The following is a 15125-nucleotide window of genomic DNA, read 5'->3' on the forward strand; positions in this document are numbered from 1 at the left end:
ATTACATAAATGTTTTTTCCAACAATAGTTTAAAATCATACTTTGCTATTTAAGCTTTTATCTTGTGTCTTCTTCAACGAGGTAGTCATAAGTTTAATGAATATATGGTTTATAAGTTTCATGATTTCTCCCAGATTTTGGTAGTAAAATAATATAATTCTTTAATAGAGAGATAAAAAAAGAAACCTCAGAATCAAAACATTTGGATGATATCAGAGACATGTAAAACCAGAATGGCTCCTCAGGTTCTTAAGAATTTATTTAACCTGTTTAAAGGTATTAACATATCTTTTAAAACATGTTATTCAGAAAGGAAGTTCTAGGCATGCAAAAAGTTGGGGTTGGGGTGATTGAAGTTGGATGAATATAGGAAAGGAGCAGAAAAGCAGACTTATCCAAAATGACTGAGGATCTGGACAAACAAGCAAGGCCATCTTTAAGGTGGAGAGGGATGTCTCAAGTTATAGCCAACACTAGCCTGTCCTATTGGCAAAAGTAAGTATCCTTATTCTTGTAATTACATTAGCTGTAAATATCAAATTCACGTAACTGCTTTATTCTAATAACATGTTTATCAACATCTTTAAGACAATTATATGGCTTAACTCATAAATCTTTCTGTAGGAAGAGAAAAAGTTTGTTTTGTCATAGGATTTTCTGTATCTAAACTTTGTAATATTTATTCTTTATTTGAAAACTATACTTTTGCATCTGGTTAAATAAATTAATCTCCTGAGCTTAGATGAAGTGACTCTATGCAGAGAGATGGATCTGCTCTCGTTGTGCTAGAATCATATTCATACCCTGTAAGCTCTGTGATCACCAAGTTAATGAATATTCTCCTGCAAGGCACTTTGAAAACCTGTAATGAAAAAACACACTGCCATCCCTGTCTATTCTCAATTCAAATGCCACTTCCTTAGCAGAACTTTTCTGACTATTTGTACCCAAATGAGCTTATCATAGCCACTCTTATTATACTGATTTATTTTCTTCATAGCACACATTGTGTGAAAGGATCTTACCCATCTCCATATACTAGAATATACACTCGATGAGAGTCTATCTTGCTAATCAATAATATATTGTTGGTGTCTAAAACAATGTGTAGATAATAAAAAAAAAAAACGTTTAAATGTTAGTTGAATGTTAAATAAATAAAAGAGAAAGTATGCCTAGTTTCTCTAAGTATAAAAAGTAGTAATTTGATTAAAAGAGCAGGACCTTAGTCATTGTGAAATTCTGGAAGAGGTACCAATTTAGGGAGAGAAAGGGAAATCAAATTATCTGTTTGACTATATAGAATTAAGCAAAATTCAAAAATAGTTTTAGCTTATTACTGTTTAGAATACAGAATACTGGACCAAATCCCAAGTAACTGAGTTGCAACAGAAATTTACTTTATGTAGCCAAACATGAATTTAACTTGCTCTTCTGTCTAAAAGATTTTGTTTTTGTCCTTATTCTAAGAAACAGAAAATAATAATAATAATAATAATAATAATAATAATAATACTCAAAGAAGCAGAAAGCAAGATGTCAACCCATAGATTAAATAATCTACATATGAAAACCATTTAGTACAAGTTGTACTTATAAATTTTATTTTTGTCTTAACTTTACAGTAAATTTATCCAAAATTTATGAAAAATGGGTCAGATATTTTGTTACTATGTAGTTGACACAGAACTGACAGGCTCCGAATAGGCCACTAAAGTTTATTCCTTCAGCATTTAACCAATGCTTACAAAGAATCTGTCAGGTACCAGACATTGGACATGCATCTGAAAATTTAGTGATGAACAAGTTGGGCACTCACACCTGCTTTCCTGAAGGTCATAACCTAGAGAGTTGCTATAAGAAATAAGCTAAACTTCTGTGATCCAGTCATTTTAGTCTTCTTAACAACTTAACTCAATCAGAATTTAATTGCTAAACAATTAACATCTGAAATTTCCAAACAAATATTTAAAATAACCTAAAAAACAAGATACAAGGAGTAATGTAAAGAGCACAGGCTTGAAGATGGGAAAACCTGGTTCCTGCTCTGGCTTTTCTACCAATCATTAGATACTGTTGGGCAAAAAATACATTCTTGTAGGTCTTTCCTCAGTGAGATGAAGTACTAAATGACAGAACCTCTAAAGTTTCACCTGAACCTATGAATAGCTCTCTGATTTATTTGATTAATATATCACATTTATATATAAACATAAATAAAATGGGGCTATGCAGCAAAAAGAGGCTGCATAGAGGCTGTATGAGTACACAGCCTTCTCTGAAGGTCTACTGATTATTCAGTTTTGAAGAAGTTCAGTAGACGCCCTGCCCCTTCTTATCTGCAGTTTCACTTTCCATGGTTTTAGTTACTCATGGGCAAATGTGGTCCGAAAATATTAAATGGAAAATTTCCAGAAATAAACAATTCATAAGTTTTAAATTGCATGCTTTTCTGAGTAGCATGATAAAATCTTGCTCCTTCCCACTCCGTCCAGCCCAGGACATGAATCATCCTTTTGTCTGGCATATTCATGTTGCATACGCATTAGTCACTTAGTAGCCATCTTGGTTATCAGATTGACTGTCGCAGTATCGCAGTGCTTGCGATCAGGTAACACTTATTTTACCTAATAATGACCCTAAAGCATAAGAGTAGTGATGTGGGCAATTTGGATATACCAAAGAAAGTCATAAAGTGCTTCCTTTATGGGGTAAATTATGTATATATAGGAAAAAACAATATACGCATAGGGTTCAGTACTATCCATGGTTTCAGGCATCCACTGAGGGTCCTGGAATATATCTCCTGTGGATAAGTGAGAACTACATATTGCAATGCTTTCTCCATGGCATTAAAAAAAATGTCATCTATTTAATCACAGCTTTGCACTTTCTCTTTGGGAAAGATCACAACTACAAGTGTTTTTGACATACATTTTCAAAAACATTTATAGTATGAGTTACATGAAATAAATTTTATGAGGTGATTGTTTTCTAACCTGAGAGCTTTTATTGAGAATTTAGACATTTGGACAGCCATAGAACTCATGTTTTGCTGTTTAAAATTGGTCTTTAGAAGCTGTAAATCAAAATCAACTTTCTTAAATACTTGATTTTTCCATTTCCATCAGTTTGTTGTTATAGGATTAGTATGAATGCTGAATTGGTGTCATTTGTGTTTAAACTAAACATTGAATTATTTGTGGAAAAAATAACAAGTGGATGGATGTTGCAAGATTAAATAAAAACATTTCAATAAAAAGTCTAAATCATTACAAATATTTTGTAATTTTTGATGTTTATTTCAAAAGGTTATTTTTTATCTTGTAATTTACTTTCCTAAGAAGGAATTACATGAATATAATACATAGCTGAGCGATTTTTTTTGTTTTGTTTTGTTTTTTATTAATTCTAAATTCACTCATTAGAAACCTGCACATAAATCACTTTATAGATAATAACGTTATATAATACTGTGCATTTTAAAAAGTGTTCATAATACACTGAAGTGAAATTATACACACATACACACACACACCCATACACACCCATACACACACTACTAGAATGCATTGGGGATGCTTTCCGATGTAAAGAAAATATGATTCTTTAACTTTAAAAAGTCCATATAAATCTACTTAGTCTCAAAAATTAAGAATAACCTAAAAAATCATAGATTTTTTTGTTGTTAAATTTAAAAAATTTTTTTCCCTCCAAATTTTGTTGGCATTTTCTTTTCTTATTTGAGCCAGAATTACAAACAGGAAAACAGACTAGGAAGAAATTTAAAATAGTAGGGAAAACAACTTATCTAAGCTTCTTTGAATTTAAAATCAGAACAATTTTTCTAATTATCAATTCAGTGCTTTTTATTTTAAAAAATCAGAATACTTGTTTTCTGTTCCTTATCCAATTCTTTCTCCAAGGATTATGAAGTATAATAGGATCTTAAAAAATCATAACAACTAGGATCATACCAAAAAGACATTCTTCCACTTAGAATATTGAAAAGTAGATTCGGCATCTTTTACCAAAGATGTTTTAGGCAGTAAGGTCAAACTATTGTATATAGCTATTTAAATTATAAAATTCCTTATTTTTCTTTTCAATGATTATAATTATTGCTTAGATCCTGATTGGTAAATAAGAATTTTTTTTTTAATTCTTGGAAAATAATGAAATACTATTTTGGAAATTACTAATTTATTTAAATTTAAAAATTATTTAATAAACACCTATTTTTCAGGTGGAAGAAATCTATAAATTATAGTGCTCTTGTAAGAGACCAATGTTTCTATTATATCAATCAGGAATTATTTTCCTAGAAGAAATTTTAAGAATATGGTAGGTACATAACTATAATTTTGAAATATGACAAATCATGAATATAATACATTTTAAGCTAAGTATATTTTACTGTTTTCAAATTTTTGTTAATATTTCTCTGTACCATTTTTCATTAACTTACCATCAGATAAATGATGGCTAGTATCAAAGGCTTAAGAGAAAAATTATAAAAGAAAAACAAAATTAAGAAAATCACTTTTATTAACATGTTTTTATCTTCTTCTTTTTTTTTACAAATTAGTAAGACTGCTCTTTTGACTTTAGTAGTGAAATGCAGGGTTCACTTTGATCATAGTTTGAAAACCACTGATACTGCCCATGTAGTCCCTGTAAGGCAGAACAAAAACGGTCAGAGGAGATGATTTCTCTCATGACTACTCTACCAAACTTAAACGGCTTTAGGTAATCACAGAATTTCTTTTGGTCTCAAGGCTAGGGGTGGAGGGGTACCGGGTGTACTAGAACTACATAATTTCTGATTCCTTTCTCATAATCTTAAAAATATAAATACTCATTAAAAATTAACTGTTTGTAGGTTTATCTCCTTGAAAGGAATAGATAAAGCAAGTATTTATAATATATGAAAGTAAATTATATAATAAATGTACTTAAAATTTTGAATATACAGATCAAGAAGAGATCTGAAATTCTGAAGTACCAAGTTGTCTGTGTATCAACATGCTATTTTAAGAAATATCGAGAATTTTTAGTACACTTTTTTTATTATCAATTTTTCTGTGATTATTTTTCAAATCAATTCAAAATCACTATTACAAAATAGGATTCGAATGTGGCAATTATTTTAAATTTAATATAAAGCAGAAATTAAAGTACGGAAGGTACATTTTTAATTAACTTCTACAGATAAGGACTGAATGATGAACTAATAAGAAATATCGAGAATTTTTAGTACACTTTTTTTATTATCAATTCTTCTGTGATTACTTTTCAAATCAATTCAAAATCACTATTACAAAATAGGATTCAAATGTGGCAATTATTTTAAATTTAATATAAAGCAGAAATTAAAGTACGGAAGGTACATTTTTAATTAACTTCTACAGATAAGGACTGAATGATGAACTAATTGTAGGAGATGCCGGAAAGGGTCATCATTCTCTTTTCTTTAACTCATGCCCACTCATCTTCTGGAGTTCCATGAAAGCCCTCTTTGAGGTTCCAGTTTGATTTGGATATCATGTGTATATCCGTATCTCGAGGTTAAATTTAAAATATGTTTGAAGAAAATACCAACACATTAATAATTGGTATTGCAGACCTAATAAGTAAAGCATGGTCATAGAGGCCCTATATTAATTGCCAGGCAATAAATTCTTGGATTGTAGAGAGGCCAAAATAGTCTTGGAGGAAGTGCCAAGACACCCGGAGTCGTAAAGGGGTATTCAGGAGCTCAAAAGACTGGCTAGTAACCAATAACGAAGAATAATTTTAATATTTACTAATGTGTACCTGCTGAATATAAGCTTTGTCTAACTAAAACATTGGTCAGGGTGTGCTGTAATGTATAGACTTTTCTTTTTCCTTCTCCCAACTAAACAGTAAAGTCCTTAAGAGAAGAAATTGTATCTTATTTTCCTATTTGCTTTGTATCCCCAAGAGTTAAGATAATGCCTAATGCAAAGTAGGCACTCAGGAAACATTGCTTGGGTTAATATATGAAATTTCATGTATCATTTTAGAGACTTAAATGGGTCTACTTTACAGTACATCTGTTTACCTTCTTAAAAATATCAAGGGTGCAGTATAGTGGTCATGCAATTTTGCGAGGTACTGGATTTAAAATGCTTTTGAGTTCTTAAAAAAAGAAAGCATTTTATTATCAATAAGTTTTAAATAGAGAGCAATGATACTCTAAGTCTTATTCATCCTAAAAATGTCATTGTAAGGAATAGTTCAGGGTGGTTTAAAACATGACACAAATGGGAAACTGAAATGACAGAGTTATTAGATATTGAAATTTTATGTTGAGTCAGCAGAAATGCATGTACTAGATCATGTCTCTTGAATCTTAGCTCCGAATGTTCTATATGATATTATATTGAAAGCCAATTAAAAATATCTTATTTTCCATATTATTGTTTAAAGAGAATTAAGTACACATTTGCTTTGATTCAAGAGTTGCATGTATGATGAACACTACCATCTGAAATATATCAAAACCAACTTAATAATAGTCATAATTATATTCCTCACAAGAAACACTCATTGCTAACATGAGACTTTAAAGTCATTAGTAAGAGAACACAGCATTGTGTGATATACTGCATTATTTGAGAAATAAACCATAGTGCCTGCTGTCTTCTAATTAATCGAAGATATTTCAGCTTAGTATAGATGTACTACAAAATCTAGAAACTTTACTGGTATTTTTTGTAAAATAAAATAAGAGTTATAAATCACAGAACTATAGTTGAAGGTTCAATGATCATGTCTGCTACCAATATTAGCAGGGAAAATATGTGGGAAAAGAGAAAGTGCTCTCATTTGAACCTAAGGTGCAGCAGAAGTAGTAACAGTCTAAAAGGAGGAAAAGTTGTCTCATCATGTAAACACAATGAGAAAGATAACTGCTCATATATTTATTTTACGTCAGTATTCCTGTAGATATAAACTAGGTATAATAAAAAGTAAGATTGAATGAGAGCCAAAATAGGTATGAAAGTATTTTGAAAACAAAATAGGTATGAAGTGTTTAAAAATTCATTCTTGTTCTTATGCTCTCTCCTTATTAAAAAAGAAAAAAAAAAAGAATTGAAGTTACAGATAGATATAAAATGCATCAACAAAAATAAGTGAGAAAACACAGAAAAAGAATTAGATTCGAAATGAGCCAAGGGAGTCAGGTCACAGAGTAGCATATGTAAACCTAAGAAATATACAATCACTAGTACTTCCTACCATTCAGAGCTACAGGAAAAACAGTTTACAGTTTTATGACGTCCATCAGATAAAAACAAATCAGTTGCATAGGCATAAAAAAGCTTTTCCTGATGCACAAATCTGAGTGAAAATCTTCCCATGGGTCCTCATTAATGGAACACCCGATTTGATTTAGTGAACTATATCCTGGCAATAGCATGTTTTTTATGAACATTTCTTTTTAAATTCTTCAATGCACACTAATGATATAATGCCAAAGCACGGTTTAATAAAATCAATCATACAATGGCTTAAGAGTGGAACATGATAAAATTCTGCTTCATTAAGGGATACATTTTGAAACCTTCAGGTATACTTGGACTTAGAGTAATCAGATATGAATATTCTATTTAGCAACTGAGCTTTTGATAACAATTGAACAGCAGAGTTCAAATTTTATACAATTTGACAAGAACATGGAATGTAGAAATTATACATTACTCATTAGATTGATTCAATAAATATTTATTGAATATATAATGTGTGCCAGGCACCATTTCTTCATTGGAAATGTAGAATAATACTCAGTTTAGACAAAGAAAGGATTAAGTACCAATAAATCGTCCTAGCTCTATATTTATTGTAGCCAAAGAAGCCCCATTTAAGGTTAAAAAAATATACTAAGGTCCATAAAGAATATTTGTAACCTATCTTTATGATCTGTCAATGAATCTTTTCTTCAGATAGAAGAAATGCCACATTTAAATAAAAATGTTTTCAAAACCTTATGTACAAACCATAAATCTTTATAGCTGATATAAAATATATGTCCAAGAAATCTAATTTTATAAGAAGATAGGTAAGCTTCTATGTGTAAAAAGCAGACATAAAATGGCATATGAAAGAAAAAAATAGCCTCTTTTACTACTCTCCTTGCCTGTTTCTCAGATGTTCCTTCTTGGATCCCAAAATATTTAGTATGTATGTCCACTATAGCACAATTTGGGAGAATTTTTGGAGTCTTCCATCAGCCAGGTAAGAATTATATCAGTTATTGATGTATCCTCTATACTTGACATCTGATATGATGTATCGCATAGAAGATCTTTGACAAGAAGGAAAGAGGGAAGGAAGGAGGGAAGGAAAGAAGGAAGGAAGGAAGGAAGGAAGGAAGGAAGGAAGGAAGGAAGATAGAAAAGAGAGAGGGAGGGAGGAAAGGAGGGAGCTGGAATAGGTTAGACAGAAAGAATTGAATAAATGACTGAATCAAAATGCAGACAGACTATCTATTTTTATAATTTAACTCTAATCATTTTTTGAAACAAAAAGACCATTAAATTATGTTAACATTTTCAAAGCCTGTCTTGCCATTCTTAACATGTGTGCTTTTTCCTTTTGTTACTGGTATTAACCTTTAAAGTGATATAACAAAAAATAAACTTTCTAGTCAATATGATATGAAAGAGAGAATGAACTATTACTTGTGATTTTTATACACTCTGCCTTCGGCCTATTCTTAAAGGAGAATACAATATTTCTTTTTAGATCATTCTCTAAATTGAAGCATCATGTGTATAGGAGCAAAATTATGGGTTAAATACCTATGCAAGACAGAAATTTAAACTTTCCTTGCCCACATGCTATTGATTACAGGAAGCTCAGAATATGTGAATGAATCAGTATAAATATATCACTACTACTTGGAAAGCTTTCAAAGCAAGCTAGCTTTTCCTATAGTTTATCTATAAGGGGGTAGAAGCATTCATCTGTCCATTCAAACAACTTTCTTAAGTGTTAGTTGCAAAATAGATTTTGCCTGGCTAGCGGTTTCAAAATTAAAACTACTACAGACAAGATTTATAATTGTGGTATGTAGTTTAGCTTTCTTGACTAACCTATTCCAAGAACTGAGTTATGCACTAAAGGAGCCTCAATTTTTAAATTATCATGTTAGAACCAATTACCTTCATAGTAGTGTGTAGAGAAATGTCAACCTAGATATCTGAAGGCTAATTTCCTATTGTCTTGATATAGCCAAAGTTACCACTGAATTCTCAGAATAATTTATCTACCAAGTAAATAAACTTTCAAAAGACCGAGGAAAGAAAATCATATTTACAAATATGCCAACTTCAATTTCAAGGTCTGCAAGGAGATCACAGAAAAAGGTAATAGAACACAAAATTACTTTTTCTGTTGTTTGAATGCAACAAACAAAATTAAATCTTCTCGATCTAGATATTACCAGATATACATGAGAAGGAAAATAATAAAAAAATAATCATATATAGAGAAACACTGCCAAATTCCATACTTTCTAAAAAACAACGAATCTGTACTTCAGTAAAAAATAACATTCCAGCTCTATCAGGCACAACCTCATGAGTCATTCTTAGAATGAATTATATAGTGTCTATCACAAGATGTTTTCTGTAAGTATTCTTGAGGCAACTAACCATAGAAAGTAAACCAATAATAAATATTTAATCTGTGTGTTAGAGCATCAAATATAAAAAATATATTTCTATAGAATATATTCATATTTGGGCTCAATATGATAATTACTATAACTATAAAACTGGTAATAGAATATTTGCTTTAATTTTCCCAGTTTATGCATTCTACTTAATCATCAGAAGATATTATATCTTTTCATTGAAATAATTTTCTGTGTTTATATGAGTTTTATTATTTCATAATCACATCTTAAGTGTCATGATTTGCAAAATACACATAAGAATCTCTTAAATCTGGATAAATTTTTAAGAAAAGTATTGTTTTAGAAAATTAAAAATTATATCAATTCATCTTTAAACCTCTTGGCACAGTACCTGACACTTAGCAGGACTATCAATAAATACTTATTGAATTAAATCTACTTGGATTTTCCAAAAAAAAAAAAAGAAATCAAGAACTAGATATGATGTATACAATATACAACTCAATGGTGATTTTATATTACACTCAGTTCCCATATTTCTCTTACAGCTGCACTGTCTCTTCTTTTAGTGCCTTTCCTTTCTTCTCTCTCTCTCACACACACACACACACTTAAATACACATATAAGCACATATACACATATACCGGGAAGTTCTGTGAACAATACTCTTTACAATCTACATATTTTTCCACTGGAGTCATCATCTACTCACATTATCACCTCTATGTAAATTAATCCTCTTTCCAGCTATGACATCCAGACATATGTTTTCAACTGTCTGCCAAATGTCTCTTATTATCTTTCAGTGATACATCAACATATCCAAATCAGACTGCATCTTAAAAATAAAAGTCAGTGTCTATATTGAGTACATACTAAGGACCAAGGATAGTAATAGGCTTTTTAATGTATGTAATCTTATTTAATCCTTATATCTACTCTGTGAGGTAGATAATTAATATTCCTTTAAAATTAAGGAAAAGTTGCCTATATTCTTACTGCAAATAATTAGCAAAATTGCCATTTAGATTGGCAAAGCTCTATTTCTTCAGTCCTTCCAGCATTCTCTATCTCAATAAACCATGTTACCAGTCTACCAACTGCTGAGGATCAAAATTTCAGAGCAGACCTCTACTTTTTCCCACCCCATCTACCAGAAATCAAGACTTGTTAATTACCCACAGGCAGCTCTTCTTAAAACAAAGTGGCTATTACCACAGGAGTGCAAGGTCATAGGACTCATGCTACACAAGAAAAAAAAGTGTTATAGGGTCAAACTCATGAATGTGGAATAATAAATTATTTTGTGTTCCAGTTCTATTCTCTTAGGCATAGTTTACCTAATTCAAGTATACATCTATGAAAGTATACTTGAATTTCCAGTTGCTTTTATTGGAGAGTGACACTGTGTTTCAGAATATTTCATCTGCAGGGTTTAATGAGCTGGACATAGACAGCTATTTTGAATACATGAAGACTACTATATTCTACTGAAACTTTATTGCAAATTCTCTATCTGCAATCTGTGTTTTTGTGAATGTATATCACATACTAAAGTTTGGATCGATTAAACTACAGATTCGGTCAATTAAAAAAAATCTCTGAGATGATCTCGAATTATGAAGATTGGCCGTCTACTTTGAGTAGTTTGTTTATATGAGTTACTGAGACTCAGTAACTTGCAAATGGTGGCTGATGTGGCTATTTGCAATTGACATAAATCAACTGAAATACTGATGCTTCCACAGTTTGACAAATAGTTTCAAATATGTCTCGAGACAAAAGAGACATTATCAAAAATTAGTAGAGGATATGGAGTAAAATTATCCCACTGCTCTTATAATGAGCTCTTTATAAATTTATCCCCCAATCAGAAAAGATTTTAAAATTGTATTTATAAGTTTGGATTTTTAAATGTATGAAAATTATAATATGTAAAATGGGCTGTTACAGAGAAAATCATTGAGACCTTATTTCAGGTTTTTGAAATTCAAACCCGATTATCAAGGTAAAAAAATTTCAAAGGCAAAACATATAGAAAAAACTTGAAACTTTCCTCTTGTAAGTCTTTCACCTAGGAATTTTAGAACTACCATTAAAATTACAGTAATCTTCCCCTAACTACAAATGCCCTTCATGTGAAAATAAGTAGATATATATTTGTATACTTTTTTCATCACTGCAAGAAGTCTTGATAAAATACATGTGAATCACAAGTAACTCCAAGTTTTAAAGTAAAAAAACCTGGTAGTTACCTTATAAGCCTTTTATTCAACAAGCATTTATTAAGTGCCTACGCTGTGCCACGTACTCTGCTAGGCCCTCGGGTAAGGGACAGACTCTAAAATCAGCACATTAGTCAAAAGTAGCTTATAAGGAAAATAACCTTTGAAGAGCCCTTTGTTTGCCTAGAAGTTACTATACACTTTTTGTGATACACACCCCTGAAAAGTAACTTTTAAGCATGTGATTATTTCAGAACTAAATTAGGCTAAAGGAAAAATATACAGAATGCCTATAGAAACATTAAAGTCATTCTGTATTTAAGAAAGCCATCAAATCTCTAATTTAAGATTGGTAAAAAGGGTAGAGAATTTTAAAAGATTCTTGCCTTCTGAAGAATTTTCTCAATTGCTCGATGCATGTTTAAAATAAGCAAGATACGGTGTGAGGATTAAGCAAAATAATGGTGAAGCTGTAGGAAGTAAAGTTCTGAATTTAGTATATTGATTAAATGTATATGTGTTACAACTACATGGGATAACAAAATAAATCTGTAAGAGCTGGACCTGATCAGGATGAGGTTGGTGAGGCACGGAGATACAAAAGTTTAGGAGACACTAACTCTTAGAGTCCTGCACTTGTCGACTCTGCATTTGCAAGCCACAGAGTGAGTGAGTGCCTGCTTAAATTTTGTGACCTAGATACTAACATTTTATATCAACCTTCCCAAGAGACAGAATGTTTCTCCAGGTTTCCTACTTTCACAGGTTATGGTGACTGTGGCTGTTTGTTTTCTTAAAGATAAACCTATAAAGATATATGTATTTTCTGTATAATCCTTCATTGAAATGATTAATATAAAATGAATTAACAAGCATTTCATTGAAACCACAGGGGAAGAATATTGAAAAAGTTTTATCTAGAAAGGAATAACCCTCTATTTTAATATACTCATATATGATATAAAAGACTTTATTGACTTTCTCTTTAATTGGCGTACTATTCCTACCAGTTTATGTTTGGGGATATAAAAATAAGTATTATACACATATTTACCTAATTATTATTTACCAACATATATTTTTATATAGGTTGACTTATCATCCTAGTTCCCTATGAGATCTTAACTTATTTAAGCAAATTCTCTTACTATGAGAGTTTTTAAGAATATAATCATATAGTTGATGGCAGAATACTCTTCACAAATTCTTTTTTCTAACAATTACAGATATGTGGCATAGTACTATCTCCCAGTAGATTGCAAACTACTGGGTTAAATGGGATGCCATACAAATAAAAGACTGCCATGTAATGCTATGGCTATTCTTCATTTTTCCTTTGGTAGACTTAGGGGATGAGTCTTTATTTATTTTAGCATTCCATGCAAAAGATAGTTTATCTGTCACATAGTAGTCTTTTAATAAATGTACGAAAAACAAAACATAATGCCTACTGGAAGTATTTAGTGTTGTTTGCAATAAGACTTAAAAAAAGTATTTCTGTAAAAATACACAAATAATTATGTATTTAGTCTTTTTCATAAAAAGATGACTGCCATATACATATGAATATATATTCATATATTTAGCTGAAATAAAGTTTGTTAATTTAGGACTAATTTATTTAGGTCTGTGAAAGATTATCTAATTTTTATAGTTTGGGCATTAAAATTATTCATTCTAAGTCAAAGAAAATTTAGATTCTCCTATAAATACTATCCCTTAATAGTTTTTAAAATTCAATGTACTATTTAACTTAGAAAGATGATTTCTAATGATATAGCTGATATATTCAAAAATAAAATAACATTTCTAATAAATATACAGTAAGAGAACCTCAAGAGTTAACTGTAATACCATTGAGTATCTGGAATTATCCCTTATGTTTAAAATTGTATTGGCAGATTTAAACATATGCATTCATGATGTGGTACCCTAAATGTTATATGTTGAAGCATACCTAAGGGCAAGTACTTAGCATTTGATCTCTTCTTAGAACACAGCAATACTTTGAATTTTCTGAAAAATGTGAAGAATCAATTCAAATGGCACCAAAAATAGAGTGGGGAAAAAAAAGATAGATTCAAAAGAGTATCTTTTACTATTGAGTTCTTCTTCTTCTTTTTTTTTTTTTTAGATGGGTGGACTTGTATAAGATTTTCAAGGAACAGAGAGTTCATTAAAAAATGCTAGCAAGAGGTATTCTAGAGACTTATTCTGTTTAGTACAGAAAAGTTATATTATGACTTTTAAATATAATTTTCCCCTTTCCTTACCTCAACTATGTTCCTCAAATTTTACTTTTAAGAACTACTTTTGGATACCTTTTTAATGGAGTTAACACAAACTCATTAAGTCCTGCCTCGTGGCTAACTTGAGCATCAGAAGAGAGCCAAATGTGAGGGTGGTTTTTGTGATGTGGGATATGCATGTATGTGTGAGTGTGTGCTCATGTGTATGTGCTTATTAACTGTTCAAATAATTCAGGAAAACAGAAAAAATGCTGAATGGAAGTTTTGTGGGTAGAACTAGCCATGGAACAGAGCCTTTGCTGTGCATTATTAGTTAGTGAATTTCCAAAGGTTGCTACTATACAATGAAGCTACAGTTTACAGAAGGCCACCCTCAGGAACATGTGTGTGTGTGTGTGTGTGTGTGTGTGTGTGTGTGTGTGTGTCTGTGTGTGTGTGTGTGTGTGTATGCATGCAAAATACAAAATTATTTATAACATCTCTATTGATCACTATTTTGTCTTCCTGGAAACAATCTTCAAAAAATGGAGCTTTCTAGTATTTAAATTACTGGGTAGTACTTAACTAATAAACTAAAAAGTACTCTGGAGTCTGGACGACAGGGTCAAGAAAGGGTGTAATTTAAGAGTCTGAACCTGCCTGATATGCAGCTTCCATTCAGCCACATAAAAGGTAGTCTGGTAAACCCCTAACTGTTACCTATTTATACCTAATCATCTACCAAATCCTTTTAAGTACGACTCAGTTATGATGAATACTTTTAAACTACAATGAATCCATGGTGTTTACAGGTCAAATTATACATTGCCATTTCATTCAAAGTCCTTTTGCCTAAAGTCTTGCCTGGCAGCTGAATTCTTTCTTTCTTAGAAGTATAAAGTCTAACACAACATTGAACAAAGCCCTGCAGAACCCAGTAAGATAGCAATGGTCAATGGCGAAAAGCAGGGAAAGTAAATATATTATTATTCTAGACTTTTAAG

At 31.0% G+C, this 15125-nt stretch overlaps 1 protein-coding gene across 3 annotated transcripts in view; it reads right to left on the reverse strand.

The window, feature by feature from the left end:
* Positions 1 to 15125, reverse strand: part of SOX5 (SRY-box 5) — a 378734-nt gene that overhangs the window by 232475 nt on the left and 131134 nt on the right. The gene's annotated exons all lie outside the window — the stretch shown is intronic.

The sequence above is a fragment of the Pteropus alecto genome, unplaced genomic scaffold, assembly GCF_000325575.1.
Source record: "Pteropus alecto unplaced genomic scaffold, ASM32557v1 scaffold103, whole genome shotgun sequence".
Taxonomy (NCBI): domain Eukaryota; kingdom Metazoa; phylum Chordata; class Mammalia; order Chiroptera; family Pteropodidae; genus Pteropus; species Pteropus alecto.